This window comes from Mytilus californianus, unplaced genomic scaffold (assembly GCF_021869535.1).
Source record: "Mytilus californianus isolate M0D057914Y unplaced genomic scaffold, xbMytCali1.0.p SCAF_11, whole genome shotgun sequence".
Taxonomy (NCBI): domain Eukaryota; kingdom Metazoa; phylum Mollusca; class Bivalvia; order Mytilida; family Mytilidae; genus Mytilus; species Mytilus californianus.
The window spans coordinates 21,140,025-21,156,725 of record NW_026262593.1 but is presented as its reverse complement, the minus strand read 5'-3'; positions in this window follow the sequence as shown (position 1 = coordinate 21,156,725).

Sequence of the window (16,701 nt, the reverse complement as noted above, 5' to 3'; positions counted from 1 at the left end):
GTAGATAAGTTGGATATCGCGGAAAGAAAGATTAACACGGCAACTAGAAAGGCATTAAAGCACTGCCTTTAAAAATGTAAATAAATTTGACACTGCCTATCAAAGATCTACTAGCAACAACAAATGCAATATTTTCAAACTTGTTCTTTGATTCAGCTAAAACATGCTGAGATCAGCTGCAAAATATAATCAAGAATTTATATGGCCTACACAAACAAACAACAATTATTGTTTTTCAGTGTTTCGTTCATAAAGCACATGTGTATGACTTAAACATTGTTATAAATCTTGACCTTAATTGACCATGGCCAAGAGAGGAGAGACAAAATCAATTATATATGTTGTCTGCATTAAGACCATTTTGTCTTTTTTTATATTTAAACTTACCTTTCAAGAAAAAGCAAGCTTCTTGTGTTTTATTCTTTGCATCTAGTATGGCCTTTATAGACATGAAAATCCTGAAACAAAAATATGCAAATTAGAAGCCATTACATGATGTTCTTTGACCAAAAACAGCATTAAACACATAAAAAAGTCAAGCTTGATTTCAGCAACATTTGAATCCTAATATTGAAATTGTTTTGAAAGTCTATATGGTATGGGTTTTTCTCATTGTTAAAGGCCGTATAGTTGCCTATTATTGCTTACATCCATTTCATTTGAACTTTGGTGGATAGTTGTTTCATTGGCAATCATACCACATTTCTTTATTTTTATTTATCAACTAGGATTATAAAACAAAGGTCAAGATTTTATGACACCTGTCTTTCTACATATTATACTCTTTATAAAAAATTCACGTAAATAAATTATTGGCATGTCTACCACAGAATTTATTTTGCTTAACAAAATAAACAAATAAACAGCTGTACCAGAAGCTAGACATAATTAAAAATAAAATGCTTCACTGAGAGCAACCGCAGAGGTCTAACCCTGAACAGTTGGGGCAATTTGGACACAATATTCAAGCTTGATACTGTCTGAATTTGGATTGTGATCAAATTTTTGACATAATATAGGTTTCTGACACAAAATAAATGTGGTCAAAGATCTTCAAAATTTGAAATGGGACATTTTATTTACCAAGAATGGTCTGATATCCAAAATCTAACAACATGGTTAGATTCAGCATATAAAAAACACCAATGATTTAATTTTAGTTGAAATCAAACAAAGTTTAATTTTGGACCCTTCAAACCTTAATATGAACAGGGCCCAAACCAAATCTAAATGCACAATAAGATTCAGCAAATCATACAGCTGCAATAATTCAGTCTTTGATGAAATCAAACAAAGTTTAATTTTGGACCCTTTTGACCTCAATGTAGACCAATTTAAAAATGGGGCCCAATATAAAAAAAAAATTTACAAGGTTAGAACTCCCAAAAATTAAAGACTTAATTAATTCCATCGAAATTGGTTGAAAACATTTGTACTTGTTTTGAATTGAAGACTTCTTGCTATTGCGCAATACTGTGCAATTGAAGATTTCTTGCTATTGTGCAATACTGTGCAATTGAAGATTTTTTGCTATTGCGCAATACTGTGTAGTTGAAGATTTCTTGCTATTGCGCAATACTGTGCAATTGAAGATTTCAAAAATTTGAAATTTCAAAAATTTTGAAGAAAAAAAATGAAACCCCCCAAAAAATTGGTAAAAAAAACCCCCAACTTTCTGAACCCCTACCCCCTTTTGGAGTAATTACCCCCAAACTCAATCCCAGCCTTCCCTTTATGGTATGGAATCTTGTAGTACAATTTTATAGAGATACATACACTTAAACACAAGTTATTGTCTGGAAACTAGAAAAATGCTTGTTTTTGGCCCCTTTTTTGCCCCAAATTCCTGAACATTAGGGGCAATTAACCCAAAACTCAATCCCATCCTTCCCTTTGTGATATGGAACCTTGTGGTACAATTTCGGAGAGATTCATATACTTACACAAAAATTATTGTCGGGAAACTACAAAAAAAACTTGTTTTTGGCCCCTAATTCCTAAACTGTTGGTACCATCACCCCCAAAATCAATCCCAACCTTCCTTTTGAGGTATTAAACCTTCTGGTGAAAAATTCATAGTGATCCATTCACTTAAACTAAAGTTATTGTCCGGAAATCAAATGTGTCTTCGGACGACGACAACATCATAGCATTATAAGATGCAAAACATTTTTTGCTGTCGTATAAAAATGATAATACAGAAATCTAGGTAACTTATTTGGGAAATTCAAAAATAAAAAGAAGAATGAAATCATCTCTTTTACCAGTAGTTTCTGTTATTCTGACACTATAAACTCACTGTACAACCCCTTTGCCGATCTTGGTTAGTGCTGTCTTAGGATCTTTCATTATAACCTTGAATCCATCAATGATATCAACAACACTTTCATAGATGAATTTGGCATTCTGTGGAATTATAATAGTGATGGTCTGCACCAATGTCTGAAAGATCAAATAAATCATAAATAAACATTCCAGGATTAAAATATATTTATATGTCTAAATAATGTGGGTGAAAAACATTTCTATTTCTTTGAAAAATTATATAACAAGAAAATGCATTCTGTATAATATTTGGTGGAAAATTCCTTGTCTTTACTTTTTATTTTATCAGAACAGATGCTTTCTTTCTTCAAAGGTTTCTGATTGGTATCTTCTTTTCATATGGAAATTCTATCAGTTCATGAGTCATGCTTACAGAGAGATTTTTAGTTTTAAGATAAATGCTTCATAAATATTACTTGTAAATGTTAAATATCCATCAATTTTCTTTAAAACCGACTTACATTATAAAAGTTCATGATATCTGTTTTCACATCATTAAAGACTGTCGTTACTTTCACAATCAGATTTCTGAGTGGTCTTAAAAATGGAGGTAACTCTTCCTCATCGAGCTGTCCTAACATTTTCATCACATTGACTGCTTTGTCTCTAAGACCCCAAACCTAGTTAAAGAATTAAGAAAATCATTTAAGACATATATTAGGAATCAACAAATACAATCCAAATAAACTAAACATAATGTAAGATTGATTGTTGGTGCTGAACGCCACTTTCATCATTATTGGTTATATCCTGCATATGGCGGTCGTTTTTATTAGTAGAGGAAACCAGAGTGCATAATGTAAAAAAGAAAGACTTGCTAAAACTAGAGGCTCTCAAGAGCCTGTGTCTCACCTGTATTTACTGATGCTTTGGAAATCATGTAAAATAAGGTTAAAATCATAATTAATAGTATTAGATATTAGATATTATAATGATATCTAAGATAATAACAAAAAAACTGCAAAATTTTTGTAAAATTACTAACTCAGGGGCAGCAACCCAACAACGGGTCGTCGGATTTGTCTGAAAATTTCAGGGCAGATAAATCTAAATCTGATGAACATTTTTGCCACATGTCCGATTTGCTCTAAATGCTTTAGTTTCAGAGATATAAACCAAAAACTGCATTTTACCCCTATGTTCTATTTTTAACTAAGTTGGCCATGATGGTTGGAAGGCGGGGTCATCGGACAAATTTTTTAAACTAGATACCCTTATAATGATTATGGCCACGTATGGTTAAATTTGTCTCAGTAGTTTCAGAGAAGAAGATTTTTGTAAAAGATTACAAAAATTTACAAAAAATTGTTAAAAATTGACTATTAAGGGCAATAACTCTTAAAGGGGTTGACTGACAATTTTGGTCATGACAACTTATTTGTAGATCTTACTTTGCTGAACATTATTGCTGTTTACAGTTTATCTATATCTATAATAATATTCAAGATAATAAACAAAAACTGCAAAATTTCCTTAAAATTACCAATTCAGGGGCAGCAACCCAACAACAGGTTGTCAGATTTGTCTGAAAATTTCAGGGCAGATAGATCTTGACCTGATAATCAGTTTTACCCTATGTCAGATTTACTCTAAATGCTTTGGTTTCAGAGATATAAGCCAAAATCTACATTTTACCCCTATGTTCTATTTTTAGCCATGGCGGCCATCTTGGTTGGTTGGCGGGGTCATCGGACACATTTTTTAAACTAGATACCCTAATGATGATTGTGGCCAAGTTTGGTTAAATTTGGCCCAGTGGTTTCAGAGGAGAAGATTTTTGTAAAAAGCTAACGACGACGGACGACGACGACGACGACACCAAGTGATGAGAAAAGCTCACTTGACCCACTCTTGCATAAAATATAGGTCATGATTATACATTTCTTGCATGTTCTTTTACTTCTACCTAAGATGAGTCCTTGACATTATCATTCCTTAGTGAATCTGGACTTTTAATTCAAAATCAAAGTCACTCAAGCCTGAATTTAAGATAAAAATACATTTACCAAATAAATGCATTATTATCACAAACCATATTGACTAAATATTTCTAAAAATAATTTCACTGAACTCTGGACCTCAAATTCAATTTATTTTTTGTGTGAATCTTTTATTTTAACACTTGTCTACTGACAACATTTTATTTCTCTGTTACAAAGACCTAAACCATTTTTCAAAACTTAAACAAAGACGGTCATTTATAAATTGTATGTCTTAGAAGTAAGACTTCATTAAAAGGCATTCCTTCATTGTTACTACAGAAATATGCACCCTTTCTTACAGACTCAGCAGCAATTGGTTTTTCTGAATTTCTAACTTTGTTAATGTATTCAAATAAGGGAAGATCCAAGTTACACATATTATTGATTGATTGACTGATTGGTGTTTAACGCCACTTTCAACACTATTGTGCTATTTCGTGGCGGCAGTTTTTATTGATGGAGGAAGCCTGAGTGCTCAGAGAGAACCATTACCTTCAGTAGCAAAACTGACGTTAGACATATTAAGATTGATCTATATTCATGTTATTTTTATACATACAAAAGTCATATTTATATGCATAATAACTTTATACACACTTACTTAAATCTGTCATACAAGTGAGAGGTTTAGCTAGCTATAAAACCAGGTTCAATCCACCATTTTCTACATAAGAAAATGCCTGTACCAAGTCAGGAATATGACAATTGTTATCCATTTGTTTGATGTGTTTGAGCTTTTGATTTTGCCATTTGATTAGGGACTTTCCTTTTTGAATTTTCCTCAGAGTTCAGTATTTTTTCTATTTTACTTTTTAAACTTTAGATATTGTTAAGGTAATTTAAATGAAGCAAATGCTATATGAATTCATCATTTTTACCTGTTTAAATAATTGTATATTTCATAACAATTACTCATTTGCTTTTTCTGATGTGTGCATTTGTTTAATTATTTTGTAATTCTTTGTTTGTTACATTTCAATGTATTTCATGAGGGCCTCAGGGAAGATTAGTTTTATAGCTAACTGTGTAACCCTCTTTAAATAAAGAATTATTATTATTATTATTATATAATAACTTGTGAAAATTAGTCGGTCTAGAGTGTTCCTTTCAGTTAACTTTCTTTTGAATATCTACCTTGCCAGGTAACTGCTTCAAAGCATCTATGAGTTCATTAACAATGTCTTTGATGCTTATCTGACCACCAATCAGGTCTTTAAACAACTGCACTCCTGTTTCAACACCCTCAACAATCTCATTCACTTTCTTGTCAAACTGAGTGGCCAATTGGGCTATCTTCTTCATGTCGTTTTCCTGAAAAACAAAACAGCAATACAAATATCCTTGACAAGTAATGATCCTATACCAATAAGTAATAAATCATGTGACATCCAGTGGCGGATCCAGAACTTTTCATAAGGGGGGGGGGGGGGGGGGGGGGGGGGGGCGCTGACTGACCTAAGGGGGGGCCCGCTCCAGTCATGCTTCAGTGATTCCCTATATAAACAACCAAATTTTTCCAGTGAAAGGGGGGCCCAGGCCCCCCAGGGCTCCCCTTGGATCCGCCTATGACATCATATGACCATTGTTGTTCTGAACATTTGAAATTAAGATAAAATAACCAAAATGCATAAAATATTGTAGAATAGAAACTGAATACTGTAAATTCAGAAAAAAGCAAATCCTTGACCACTTGATAAAATGTGAAATCTAATTAATGTGATTACAAAAATTTTATGAAGAAAAATCACACTGAAATAATGAATGAGTTTTTTTTTTTTTTGTTGTGAAACTGATACTGTTGCATTTTTCGCATTAATAAAAACATTGCAATAATTTCTGAATTTACAGTATCTGGATAAGTCCATTCTGTTTTATTAAGTTTTTGTTTCATAAGTGTACAAGTTCTTCAGCAAAAACTATGCTGTTGTCAAAATAAACATGTTTTAATCTGTGTTCTATATACACATGTATTTGTATGGGACAAAAAAGAGAAAAAGATGATATTTAAGTGGTGTGAATTTAGATCCCTATTTAATCATGTAAAATCCAGAGAAACAAATCCCTTGAATGCAATAAACAGTTGGGTCTTTAAAAGTGCCTTTTATAAATTTCAGTTTACTTAATTTTTGTCCAGATTTATACAACTACTAAAATTCATTTTGTTAACCTCCAAAAAAAAAACAATTTTTTAACTGACAGTGTCTGATAAATTATACATAGAAGGCTTTCTTTTAACTAACATACTTGTAAAATATTCAGATTGTACTGGGTGCCTCCTTTAAAACAAAGTCTGGCTACAAAGAAGTCCAAGTTTGTATCCAATATTCCTAGAAGCACTCTGGCATAGGCCTCATCATGAACATCTATTCTCAAATGACCACTTAAGGGTTCTACAAAAAATGTTACATAAATGTTTAAATGATATAACATAGATTTTTTAAAAAATGCATATACTAGCTGAACTCTGACCTAAGCTTCATTTAGGACAACCACCTATTTATGTGTATTCAAAATGTTATAAGTTCACTTATAGTCTTTATATAAGCCAAGACTATATTTTTTCACCCAAAACATGGCTTGCAATTTTTTAACATTGCATAATGTGAACTAACAGACCAAAATCTCTTAATTGAGTCCATATCAAATTAATTTATTGTTCTTTGAACTTGCTTGCTCCAAAAAATCTTATAAATAATCTAATTCAAATACACATCCTCCTCTTTATTAAACAAGAAATTTCTAAATAAAAAGTAATATAGCTTGCTCCTTAGAAATAAAATATAAAATTCAGACATGTTGTTTTCTTTGAATACTTTGTAAACTGAAGGATGCTCATCAATTATTTTTAAGTACAAAAAAAGAGCAACAATATAATTATATAATTTGCTCAGCGCTATTTTCAGCAGAATAAAAACAACAAATTATTTGTCGTGAACTTATTAATTCTTATATAGTTTATTTCTTATATGATCATAACAGTGATCTTCAAATTTTAAACTTTGTGGGAAAATAAGAGGCTTTGATTAATGTTGACCATACTGGTGGCATTGTCCTTAATATACATAGCAAAGACATGTCAACAATGTGATGCAAGATTTCTGCACTTAAGTCCAGATAACATAGGATAATATAATAAACAGTCAATTTAAGCTTGAAACATAAAGAATACAAAATTAATCACAGAAAAATATTGTTTGGAATTTTGTTATTTTTCCTTTTAAAGTAAAGTGATGAGCCCTCTAATATATGTAAATATGCATAAAAATTAGATTTTACATTTCTTTACCTTCTTGATTTAAATGGTTTTGATTTATCTTGGCAGTTTCTTCCCTTAAAGTCAAGTACTTTTTAAAAGTCTTTGATCCCTGCAGTATCAGAGGTCTTTAAACAAAGAGGTATGTAAATGTTATATTTCTAGGCAGAATCAAAACTGTGACAACTTACCAATTTTCAGATCCAGCATGTTATACATGATAATACCAAACGCAGCACCTACAGATTCAGATCCCAACATTTTTCTCCAATCAACACTTGGAGCCTCAAGTCTAAAGTTTAACTTTGGAAACTTTTCTAGAAAACCCAAGTCTCGTTTTTCTCTGCGATGAGGTGCAATTTCCATAACTCCAGACTCATAGGGATCAATAACACCTGTTCCATTAACTTCTTCTCGTCTGGATAAAAACAAAAATAATCAAATCACCGAAATTCAAATTCAGATACTTATATAAGAAATCATATGTCCAAAAAGTAGACACATTTTGTTTTAATTGTAAAATTTCAATAGCAAACCTACTTACTTTCCAAGGCCTCATTTCTAGTTCTGAATACTTACGTGTTAAGAGGTGTAATAACCCTAGCTTGAGGATGTGCCTGATACTGCAATAAAGCCTCATAACGGACCTCATCATTCTCATCATACATGGCAGCTTTATACATCTCATCAGCAGCCTGAAAAAAAATTTTAACGACTTAGATTCATCTCATATTAATGTAATATTAAAACATTTAGAATTGGGCCTTTTCAATTTAAACATATATACTACCCAGAGACAGCACTTTTAACATGGGTTAACCAATTAGAAATTAGAAATTCACTTATATTCTTACTGCATTAGATACCCACCCATAGTGATTTAGTCAACAAATATTTAAATACATTATTTCCATTTGAGTCAGGTCATTCAAATGGATCAAGAAATAATAGAATACTTGCAAACTTGTAAATTTGCTTGGTTAGGTTGCTGTCTCATTACATTTACAAGCTTTCAGCATGTTATCTACGTACAACTCACTATTTCATAGATATAAGAAGATGTGGTATGATAGCATGTTCATATTTCCTAAGAGCATGAACTCCATATGGTTAGGTTGCTGTCTCATTACATAACAAACCTCCAGCATGTTATCGACATACAACTCACCATTTCATGTTCATATTTCCTAAGAGCATGAACTCCAGCTCTTTTGATCCAAGCTGAGTTAGTTGAGTTGATATGTGATACAATATATTCAAAAGAGAAGTCCATTCTGGCATTTCCTAGTGTTTCTAACAGAATCACTCTCCAATGGTCATAATCAATTTGTTCCTGTTCACTCTGAGTTTCTCTTTTCTTTCTGTATTCAAATGGATCTAACAAAATATACAATATTTATGTAAAAATCTGAATTATAATGTACTATCTGCTTCAATGTTGTTTTTTTTTTAATTTGAAGGAGAAATGGATACAATTTTATGATCCACGCTTTCATCGTTCAGCTATCTGTAGGACTTTAGGACTAAAGTTGTGCAAATCATATGTAAAAGGAAACACTATCATAACTGCTTACAGTAACTGCTAAAACTGGTTTACTTTTGTGCTAGACTGAATTGGGTAATTTACACAGAACTTATCTACTGCCAACCAATCTCTATCCTTGTCTCTACATGATAGGGTTTCTATAAGAAGCAGGACGTACACTTTCAATATGTTGGGTTTTTATCTAGCTATTCAAGGCTTAAGCAGATGCTAATGAATTTAACCCTTACATGTCCTATTGTAGAATAAATTTATTCTAATAAAGAGATGGTTTTGACAAAGAAAACTAACAAAATATCCTTATTTTTTTTGCATTTAAAAACCACAAATACACAGATTGTTAAAACAAAATACTAATTTCATTACCATGTATTCCTAGCCATTTATGAACTTGTACAGTTATACTGATGGCCTCCTCCTCCCGGCCAGCTTTTGTTAACTTGTGTGACACTGAGCCAAGACAGAGTAATACCCTTTCATGGAGATCCTCTATGTACATCTCTTCTGGGTGGTTCTCTTTGTTAAATACAAGGTCTTCCATTGCAGCTATGATATTCTGGAATAAGAACAAAATCAAACTACAGTTTATACTTTCTTAAAATAAATAAGATTATGTGTGGTATATGTCAAAGAGACAGCAGCCATACGAAAAAAAAACCAAACATCTAGAGGTTAATATACAATCTTAAACAGTATACAGGTGTCAATACAATAATTCAGGCTCTAAATCACATGTAGTATAAAAAAAGAAAAGCAAAAGTTACCAAATGGATATTCAAATTCATAAGTCTAAAACAGACAAAGCAATGGCAAATACACAAAAATAATCAAGATATACAATAGTATACAAAACACAACATAGAAAACTTAAGACTGAGCAAAACAAACCCCACCAAAAAACCAGGATGATCTCAGGTGCTTTTGAAGGGTAAGTAGATTCTGCTCCACATGTGGAACCCGTCGTGTTGCTCATTTAATTACCGTAATCGGGCTTGTATAGTTCGCACTGGTACATAGTCCGCACCCCCTTCTCCCCACGAAATTTCAGGTAAAAAAACTTTTTGTAACTGTTAGAAAAGGTCTAATAAAACTCCGGTAATTTTAAATCGTGTGTGTTCGTTTGTGGTATTTTCTTGGAAAAACCTATTTTTCATCACCAAACAGAAGCTAAAACTGCTTGTAAATGGTTCTAAAACACTTCACGCTGTTTAAAATAAGTCTAAATCACACAAAAAACAATTTAGAAACTTGTGTATGTTTAAACCGGAAGTTTAAAAAGCACATGTAAAAGATGAAATAAAACGGTGAGAATCGAAATCCGTACATAATAGATATCACTATAATACGACTTTGAAAGTAAAACAGTTCCTTCTTTATGTAAAACAGTGTTTAATATATCTATCACATTAATGTTTGAAGGGATTAAGCTAATACAAAACATATTTGTCAATAGGAAACACCAAAACGGAACGAATAATAACCGATCACGTTTTGTAGTTTACACATCGTGAGCTGGTTTACGGTTGTCTTTTTTTACTTTTTTTGTACGATTTCATTCAAGCAGATACCAGTTTATATTTAGCAATGCATTGAAAAGAAACGAGAATTTTGTAATGAAGCATTTAATTTTTAAATTTATCAGTATTAATTTGATATTGAATAAAAATAACTTATTAATATGGAGTGGGTAAAATTATTGGTTTGAAAAATGATAAGAGCGCCCTCTACAATTTCAATAACAAACATGGCGGAACGTAAACAAACCACATAGCGAAATTGAAATTTTCTCTCTTTTTTCTTGCTTATTGTACTCTATAGTCCGCACCCCTTGCTGTCAGGGTCAATTTTTGAGAATAAAACCGCGGACTATACAAGCCTTTTAACGGTACTAACCCAGTAAATAAGTAAAAAGTTGTGAATAAGACAGGGAAAATAAAAGATCTGCCGTCAACATAAAATTCACAAAGTAACTACAAATTATTATTTACTTTGTGTAAGTACAATACATACATCATGTGGTGGGTTGTCTTTTCCTACAATGTGTGTCAGCAGCCTTAAGATAAGTGTAGGCTTAGGATCAGGACTCTTTAGAATATAATCTGCCAGGAGGTTCTCACTGAAGTTTGTATAGATGACTCCAAAGGCATCCAACATGATGTTCATTGCCTTTACATTCCTTGCACGCCTGAAAAAGCAGATTTCTTTATACAAAAATCAGGCAATTTATCATGTAATCTCATTTTTCTGTTACCAGAATTAATCACAATACATAACAATGGACTGACCTTATGAAAACCTGTAACTGTATTACACAGAAAAATTACCAAAACATGTGTCAATCCAACTAAAAGATTTCAAGGTAAAGGGTTTTTAGCTTAAAAAAAATATTTGTGAATACACAATCTTACATTGCTTTCTGTGTTGTAAGCAAATTTATGAATGGTTTTCTGACTTACACTTTCACTTTATATTTTACATCAAAACTATGAACATGTTCATGACTTGCACTGATTTCTGTTTTATACATTATAAATAAGAACCAGACTTAAACTGCTATATAGCAATACAATAAAATACTTAATGGGTATGTGACTTGCACTGCTATCTCTTTACAACAATAGGTCCGAGGACACAGATATCGTCCTTAGATTTTAGTTGTCTACAAATATAGTCCCTAGTGTGGACAGTGTATAACTTGCAATTTTTTTTCATACACTTTCCATATTTATTTCTTTATATTTTATGCATGTAATATTAAGTAAGGGGATGAAATTACATATTAAAAAAATTTGGTTGCTGAATCTTTATGTTAAGTAGTGATTTGGTCCAGTTCAAAAAGGTCAAAAACTAGTATGTCTGAAGCTGTCAAACTGAATTTTAGACCCCCTTAACATATAATTGTCAATAATTTGAGTTAGAGCTGGTAGTCTTTTCTATAATTTTGATATTATTTGTCCCAATAGTAGTACACTACACTGTAAAAATCTTTTTGAGATAGAGCAGGTGCGATATTTTTAATTTGACTTTATTGTCTAAAAGAAATGCACTACGAAATAACTGTGTTCTCGGGCCAATACAATAAAACTTTGAACATGAATCTAACTTACACTGGTTTAAGTTCTACAAAGTAGTAGTCGGCAAGCTTCACAAGTTCACCTTCAGGTATTGATTTCAGTACATCAACTATCTTAAAGAAACAAGCATTTGCTTCTAATGTACGACCTGTAAATAAATGGAACAAAATTTTTTTCTAAATTATCTTTGTGACTATTTTATAAATTCACACTTATAATGACAATATAATATGTAATATATATAATACTACCAAAATATGACAGCATAATTTGAAATTATTTTTACTGTTTTCACAATTTGTTCAATTACCAAAAAAATTCTGAACATCATTTACCATTTGGAGTGAATCACTTACTATTTGCTAAAAGATGTTGCATCTAGTTTCAGTTCATTAAAGTCAAGAATACTGTAAATTCAGAAATTATTCTGGGTATTTGTTACTTGATTTTGATAGAACTAAAAATTTTTGAGATTGATTAAGATTTCAGGAAAAGTTGAATATAGATATATGTATCAGATATCAGAATGCAATTTATTGTGATAATTGCCCAGTCGCATTATTCAGATTAATAATCAAAGAGCTTAAGAGCTCTGAGGGAAAAGACGGCGATTGTTTCTATTTTTTGGGATATCTTTTGATAGTCTTCATACAAAAAATGAGCAAAAGAACAGCTAGAACATGTAGAAAGGTTGACAATATTGAAATTAATAGTTGTTTAATGTAATTTCATTTCTTTAGTCAAGAATTCATCCTGGAGTCAATTTGGACCAATGGAAGAGATCGGCACCTTCTAAATCAAAATATTTGATTAAAGTTGAAATTTAATTATATAAAATTCAATTGAATTCTATCATTTAATAACTTCTACAATATATTTTAATTTTTGTGTGTACCACTGAACTGCAGCCTAGGGTTATTCTCCATTTTTTGTGACAGTGCTCTAAGATTTTTAATTGATTACAACTTTCTCAAGAAAGAGAGGACTGAAAAGTCTAATCAGTTTTAAATTTCCATTGATAAAGTTCCCAGTTAAAACTCTCATCACAGGGATACATGTACTTACAAAAATCAATCAGATTGATATAAGCTGTGTGCAGCTTGTTTCAAGATCATACATTTTGATATATGCAAATTTCATGAATAAATATGTTTAAACTACAAAAAGCAACATTTGAAAATTTTATAATTTTTATACAATTATGCTGGTACACAAAATTTTGTTTAAATGGAAGACTACTTATCATATAAATGTCACATTTTAAGTGTTCAGATACATAAACTTTTATTTTGGATATGTTACTCTTCAATTGAGGTGCTCCTGTATTAGAGGAAGATTCTGAATACAGTTACAGAAAGAATAAAAACTGTCGTTTCTCTCCCCAATCTCATGTATCCCCATTGTTTACCGCGAAAGTTGACCTACAAATTAAAGCATTGTTGTTGGAATCATCTACAGCAAACATAATTATGTTTAAATAAATAAATACCGATTTTAAAATCGAATACGATTTTTGTGAATGATTTTAATAATGAGTAAAGGATATCCCTTCTTCTACGTAGTGTGGAATTCTAACCATGATGTCACTAGGTTGGATATATTTAGAATATTTCGTAATACTGATTATCCAGATTATAAAAGAAACGTAAATAGTGTAAGGGAGAGCTCAAAATACGATAATTTCACGACAAACAGAAGGGAAATGTGTAAAAAAATGTTTAGAGTCAATTAATCTGTTCATTTGTGTGTCTCCTTCTCATCAATTCAGTATGAAGTTTTGAGGTGTTTTCCCAACTATAAAAACAAAATGATTGACGTGAGAAGCTTGGAAGTCTGGCCAACCAAATGGGAAATTGATGGCTTGAAGCCGTCTTTCCCCAAAAAAATTTCAATAATTTCTATATTTGCCAAACCATGAAGCACACACAACCTCCCTAAAAGCTCAGGAATAGTTAGGAAAGGATTGTTTTGTGACTTGAAACTCTTAATCAATTTATCATTGGATAACCATACAATTGTTTTTAAGCTATAATGAGATTCAGCATGAACTATAATTTTGTCTTTGTAATATTTACCATTTTCAGGCTGGGTCCTCATACAAGTTATGTTCCCTTTGATGTACTGCCAAGCTTTAGCCCTGTCAAGCATGATTGGTTTTCTTGTCATCTGAAAAAAATATGCTAAAATTCAAATTTCAAGCCTTGGGAGCTTAAAATTGTTTAAATAAAACATATCATTGTGTCATTTGTTCTGAATAAATAGCGGAATAATTTTTTATTTCAAAAATAAGGTCATTTTGGGTTGTCAGAAATTTTGTCTTGCAACAAGAAATCTAGTTCCATCCAGAGTTGATAAATAAGATCTTTTATATAATGAAGAGGGTACTCTTCAGCTATGGCATCTAATTAAATGTCCATATTCCAACAAAATAGTGAACACTTCCAAAAATTGTTAAAATTTGACTACTGATCATGTGATTATTGCTGCTAAAATTTGTGTCCTTTCACTAACTTTAGTGATGGTTAACTTTGTTGAATTCATTCACTATTTTAAGACTTGGGTGATAAAGAGCTTGCAATGAGATTTTGTTGCATCTTCATTTGCTGAATGCTGGTAACTTTGTCAGAATATATTATAGTAAATAAGAATGATATCTATACTACTTAAATAACGAGGTCCAATTTGTTAGCTGGCATGACGTAAAAACAATGAATCAAAGAATTCAACTTTATATATAACTAATATAGGACAATGGTGTTGTTTAAAAATTACACCATTCTAGGCCCTTTTGTTTTTCACATAATTAATATTACCATTTTATACCTATATGGAGTTATTTCCTTTCAGAACAACAGGTCATTCTTTTAAAGAAACAACTTGTATGATACCAAGTTTCAATGAAATGTGCTTCAAGGCATAAAATAATGACCTGCATTAGGTCATTATTAATCTTGATTAAAATGCAAAATACAGAGTACTTAATCATTTAATTCGTGTGTTGTTGTCAATAGTGGTTTTACTGTACAATTTTCTATCTTGAGCATTTATTTAGGTATAAACAATCTTTTCCTCCGTTTATTATGCTGAAATAAATACCATGTACTCTATTAAATGACAAAATATTCCTATTTTAGATACAGGAACAGCCACGTTCTTAAAAAAGAAGGAGAGTATAATATTTGATCCTTGAAAAAAAATGTATTCTAGGCATAAAAGAGAAAATAATTATTCTGAAAAGTTTGTTAAAAATTGTTGAAAAAATAATCTGCTTTTCCATTATAAAATTGTCGTGAAACAAGAGAAAATAAACTGCTTCGCTAAGCGCAGCTGCATACGCCCGCAGAGGTCCAACCCTGAACAGTTGGGGCAAAAATGGACACAATATTCAAGCTTGATACAGGTCTGAATTTGGATTGTAATTAAATATTTGACATATTAAAGGTTTCTGAATAAATGTAGTCAAAGAACTTTGAATTTGGTTATATGAATTGAATTTATATTCAATTAAAGATTTTTTTGCTGTTGTGCAATACACTGTGCTGTTGCGCAATACTAAGTAAATCTGTTGTCAGACTATAAACAAATAAAGTTCAATTTCTTCTCAATGTCATATTTGAAATTTATGAAAATCAATAGGGAGATTACATCAATAGCTATAAATAATTCACCAAAGTTTCATGAGAACTGATGAAAGCATTTTTGAGTTATTGTCGAAAAACTGGAAAATCCCCCCTTTTTTAATGAATAAAACCCTATAACTCAGAAATGTAAAATCTAAAATTTATAAAATTCTAAAGGGAGCTTACATCAACAAATATAAACAATTCACCAAAGTTTCATGAGAACTGATGAAAGCATTTTTTAGTTATTGTCAGAAAAATGGAAAATCCCCCCTTTTTTAAGAATAAAACCCTGTAACTCGGAAACGTAAAATCTAAAACTCATAAAATTTGAAAGGGAGCTCATGTCAATAGATATAAACAATTCACCAAAATTTCTTGCAAGTTGGTGAAAGCATTCTTGAGTTATTGTCGGAAAACTGGAAAATCCCCCCTTTTTTAATGAATAAAACCCCAAAACTCAGAAACGGTAAATCTGAAATTTATAAAAAACGAAAGGGAGCTCACGTCAATAGATATAAACAATTCACCAAAGTTTCATGCATATTGGTTAAAGCGTTTTTGAGTTAATGTCCGACATGTTGACGACGGACGGACAGACAGACAAACGGACGGACAGACGGACGGACGGACAGACGGAGGGACAGACGGTCAACGGTATACCATAATACGTCCCGTAAACGGGCGTATAAAAATATAGAAATATGGACAACATTTCAATACCACAATTAATTTTGGTTAATTAGTTGAAAAAATTAATTTAGTTTATAGCAAGTTTTTTTGTAGTAAGAAAACCAGGACAGGTTCAAACAGAAAGATTTTGAAAGCAGAGAAAACTGTGCACCTTACAAACAGCATGACTTTATCAGATGACAATATGAATATTAAACATCAGGGCTTCCAA